The following is a 5,580-nucleotide window of genomic DNA, read 5'->3' as shown; positions in this document are numbered from 1 at the left end:
TATTAAATCATTGGTTATGACTGGAACCAATTCCATGTTCATACTGGGCTGCTCAATAGGAGCAGAATTGTCTGCCAAATTCTTGGCAGAAATGTCAAGTAAATATGATAGCGATAAAGCTATTTGTCTTTTGTAATAATTTGAAAGGCAACACTTGCCTTTAGTCAAAAACACCATAGGCATATGGTATTCCTATGGCCACCTCCTGTGGCCATCATATCAGTTCGATGGTGCCTTAATATTTTTTGTCACCCAACTTACATACGTACCTACTTAAAATATGTGAAGTATCAGCTCAATCAAATAATGGGAAGTGGGTCTAATTTAACTTGCAAGATATGACCCGAACATACAATCATAGCAAGTTAAGTTAATTAAAGCGAGCTTGTTATAAATGTTGCTTTCTTGCACATTAATAAAATCCAGAACCGTAGGTAAGATGACTAACCAAAAGAAGTCTAAAACATTCCTTTTGCTTGATTAATTACATTTCAGAATGCAATCTTGATGAGTAACCGGCAAACATTTAGGCAGCGGTCTGTGTCGCAGCAAATGTTAGCAGAGGGCTTATTTGTGTTGAGGCTGGTTTAAACTTGGACGTTCATTGTGTCAAGTTGGGCACACAGGGCAATGTTCCGTTGTGTACCCGCACGTGACGAGGTGATTGTAAAGATTGCCAATTTTATACAAAGGCTGGGGTTTCTGTAACTTGCACAACGTTGAAACGCTTATCCTGGTCACGTGGTTGCTAGTTCACGATACCGTGGTAGTCACCCACGGAATACTGTCTACGCACTCGGTATACTTATCATAGTAGGTACCTGTACGGCTACCACCAGTTTTGACATTGACATAACGCTCACGTTTACGTAATTTACTTTCTGTACATCTCGCTTGCACTAATATGCTAGTACGAGCGAGATGCAAAGAAAGTAAGTTACGTAAACGTGAGCGTTATGTCAATGTCAAAACTGGTGGTAGCCGTACTGAGGCATGCACCGCATGCCCTGTAGGCATGTATTGGCCCCTATTTCACCAACGTGACGGGTGCGACAATTCGACAAGTCTCATTGTTGCTGACGTCACAGGCATCCATGGGCTACGGTTATCGCTTACAATCGGGCGGGCCGCATTCCTGTTTGTCACCATCATTGTATTATTAAAAAAAAACTTTATTATATCGGCAAAAACAGGTACATATTTCTCTTGCGATGTTATTGATGATAATGATGACAATTGTCACAAGATTTCAAAGAACTTTCGGTAATTCTTGACAGCAAATGAGTTCTGTGTCGGAATTTCGTGACAATTGTCGTATTTCTTGTGACAATTGTCATTAGCTTCGCAAAATAAGTACTTATTAACTGGCGATATAGTGGAGTTTTTTTTTAATTAACATGATGGTGGCTAACAACCACATCGCCCGTCTGATGGTAAGCGGTTACCGTAGCCCCGTGTTTTTCAAACTTTATGGTGTCACGGCCCTTTATGACCACAAAATTTTTTTCGCGACCCCCAAACCCCGTTCCTACGTTTTTCTATCTATGTATAAAGAGTCTGTGCGGAAAGAAAAGTGTCGTGAAATGTATAGGATACATTCTACGGCTCTTCTCTTTCCGCACAGACTAACAAATTTGGAACCACAGACCAGTGTTTGGAACGCACCTTTCTATCATTCACTCAGTTACATATGCGTTTTTTGAACGCACTCTATATTTATTTTTATAAGATATATAAAAGTATATAAAAGACTTACATAGGTACCTATTATTAAGTAAATAAAGATAAAGTTAATGGATTCATAGCAAAAATTGAGTTATGGACAATATATTTACACAGTACTTATGCAGTTTGATTCTTTCCTTTGCATGGCTAAAATAATTCAAGGTACTAAATAATACAACAATCATCAGATAACTCCGTGAACGTGGAAATTCATATTCCTGCTATAGTGGAGAGCTTGCCGATCCGTTGAGCTGACCGATCTCAACGCCCCAGTGAAAGAAACATTTTGGAACTTGCAGCTGATATAATGCTAAAATTGGAGTTTGTATCCGTCTCGACTGCTGCGTTCTGGGTTAAAATAATGGCTAAATATCGCCCATCTAGCAAAAGAAGTCCTTAAAGTTTTGATCCCATTTGCTACTTCATTTCATATTTATGCGAGCTGACGTTTTCATAGATATCAATTTTTATCATATCATGATTAGAGCAAATTATCCGTCGGACGTACCGTTTTTGAACTACAAGCAAAAAACTGAAAAAGCGCAAGCATTTTTCCACAACTCCTGGAATGGAGCAAACTCGGATTACACTAATTTAGAACCGAATGAAGGTATTGCAGGCAAACTGTAAATACAGTTTTGCTGGGACCTGTTCAATTATATGTTCTGTACTGTGTGTTAATAATAAATAATAGTCGTTTCAGTGAACGGTCTAATAGCGAAGAGTCTCGACCAACATCTTGAGAGACTCTCGCTAGGTGGTTGGATCAAGGGGCAGATGCAGAAGGCGGTGATCTTGGACACGTCGCGGATAGTACGTCGGTTCCTCTCTCTGCAGCCCTGACCGCCGGTAGCTTGGGCCTTGCCCCGCTGCTGGCGGCACCCTAGGTTAGGTTTTTTATAATGTGTTTATATGTGTTTTTTATTGTTTTGTAAGTATTTTTATATTTTTACTTTTATATTCATATTATAAAAATCCTAGCCTAAGAAGGATGATGAATAAAGAGAATAATAAATAATAATAAATAAAATAAACGAAGACGATTTCCAGCTTGCTGGGAATTAATTCCAGTAAAAAATCTAATTTGACTGGCCTAACAGATCTTAACTTATTTAACTGTTTAATAAATGCAGTTTGCCTATCTAATAATGATTTGTTTTATTGATATGTACGTTAACGACCATTAAATTTTAAAGGATTGGATTATTTCTAAGTTAAATAAAATGAAATCTGCTTTCCATAAGTTTCTTTCAAAGCTGAGCTTCGCGACCCCCTTGGACAAGTGCCGCGACCCCCCTGGGGGTCGCGACCCACAGTTTGAAAACATTGCTCCATAGGCTACGGTATGGAGGCCTGTGACGTCAGTAACAGTGATGTCGACAATTGTCGGACCTGTCACGTTGGTGAAATAGGGGCCAGGGTCGTGCCTGAGGCGTGATCCATAAGAGTGATATGATAATGCCTTGAATAGAACTAGAGACGAGTACCTAAGTGACAAAGAGTAGTAGTAGATAATAGTATCTACTGGTGGTAAGTACGAAAGAGAATGGTAGTAGATACTATTATATACTACCATTCTTTGTTATTTACTCGTCTCTGGTTGTGTTCAAGACGTTATTCATATCACTCTTATGGATCGCCTTAGGCACGACCAGTAGGTACACTGGCGTTCAAGCATGGACATGTTTCAACTGTTACATTAAGAAACCCGTCAACGTGCACACTAGCGCCACTGCTAAATAATCGTGATTATTTACATTTAACGACAGGTATTTAAAAAGGGGGCCGCTATGTACTGTATTTTGTATTTAAGTACCTACCTATTGAATACATCAAACTAGTTTTTATGTTGCTGGATTCGTCAATAACTAATAGGCCCTTGAGGCATTGTAAGGATGCTGGCGGCATGTCGTCGCTGTATTGCAATGCTGATACGTTGAGCGAGGTAACCGCCAGCTCTTCGGTCACCAGTAACGTCAACCAGACGCTTCGCGATTTCTTGTGCGAACAACTTGTGCGCGCTGGGACCCCATGGACCTAGAGTTTCAACTCCAAATGGCGATGAGACGATGTTCTTAGTAAGCATTTGGAATAAGAGCAATAGGTATGCGTTTGACATAGCTCTGCTCTGAGTTGCCAGACTTAAGTGGCAGTGGGCGGGGCACATTGCCCGTAGAACCGATGGCCGCTGGGGCAGAAGGTTTCTTGAGAGGCGACCGCGTGCTAGATGCTCCCAAAAAAGATGACGATCAGGTCTATTCGAAGTTATTGATATGAATATGTTACGAATTTGAGATTCGCTGCGACTGCGAGTTATGTTATGTCATTATTGTATCATATCAATAACAAAGCAATCACGTGGGACATTTTATTTATCATAATCATAATCATTTATTCGTCGCAATCCATGGTATTACAGATATTTTAAGTTTAAATGAGTACAGCATGGACCCTACAAGGGCGTGACAACATGTTATATGTATGTACATGGGGTACACACTTTTCTATGGCACATAAAAAATAGGATATAATAAGTTTAAAGTTGTTCACTATCTAAACTTTTTTATTTGGGTATTTCGATCCTAATAGAAGAATAAAACTGTCCTTTTGTAGTTCGTCCTGATTTTAAACTTCGACTTTGCCTCCTGGTAAACATCGCCGATTGTTGGATACGGGTGGATAGCGGGCGTTGTGAGCACAGAATATATTAAAGAGGTTAGAATGGCGATGCGAGCAGGGTACGTGTCGCCGCCGGTTATGAGCAAATGCTCGCATGCTAGTATATACTCGCCCGCGCTGACCGAAAAACGTAAACATGCCTTTTGCGCCACAATAACGTTCAGATTAAGAAGCCAGACATCAAATCTGTCTAAAGGAGGCGTATCCATTCACCAGGCATACAAGTTTTCACTACCGTTGCGCGAGAAATGTGGAAATGTGGAGAGGAACGAGCGGCGACACCGGTTCCGATACTAACTGCGCGCGATAGCCGTTCTAACCTCTTTAATATGTTCTGTGGTTGTGAGTCTTTGGGAAGATACTGTTAGTAGGTGTCTTAATATTGTGCACATGGTTAGTCTTCGTCCTCGTTCCTATGGATTTAGAAACCGCTTAGCAATATGTCACCATTTAATTCAGCTAGCGGTATTCTGGCTACATTTCATAAAGTTATCATAAAGGATGACTCACGTTAGACTGAGCCGTGTCCGGGCCGGAGCTTCCGGCGCTTACTTTCCTATGACATGACAGGCTATCACGTGATGTTTTCCATAGAAAATGATGCGCCTGAAGCTCCGGCCCGGACACGGCCCGGTCTAACGTGAGTCATCCTTTATGATGTCGTATGAGTTTGACGTCAATTTGATTTATTAACACAGTCCTTATATTTAAAAAAATACATAAATATATCTATTCAAATATTTTAAAATTAATCGGTCAATGTCCAAAACTTTACAAAAAAATGCGCATTTAATGCTTTATGGCATTCTCTAGTAGTCGACCATGAGGACTCAATAGAAACGGCAAGATGGATGCAAAGAGAAAGTTAACAACACTAAAATTAACTGAATATTAGTGAAGGTTTCTTTAGTGACCGACCGAAACCGGATTTTTTGCCGAAACTGAAACCGAAACCGAAGGCTCGGTGTTGCTCCAGTTTCGGAAGCCCAACCTTCGGCCGAAACGTGACTTTAATGTTTCGGTCGAAACCTACCGAAACCGAAGCCTCGGTCGTACACTTTTTTTTTTACATCCAGTTTAATACAATCACGTTATGCTCCTGCTATCTTCTTTATATCCGTTGCTTACTTGGTTTATTTGTCGAGGAAGATGACTCTCTCGGACCAGCGACATTGT

This window comes from Cydia splendana, chromosome 18, assembly GCF_910591565.1.
Source record: "Cydia splendana chromosome 18, ilCydSple1.2, whole genome shotgun sequence".
Lineage (NCBI taxonomy): Eukaryota > Metazoa > Arthropoda > Insecta > Lepidoptera > Tortricidae > Cydia > Cydia splendana.
The sequence above is the reverse complement of the archived record's forward strand: the minus strand, read 5'-3'. Positions refer to the sequence as shown.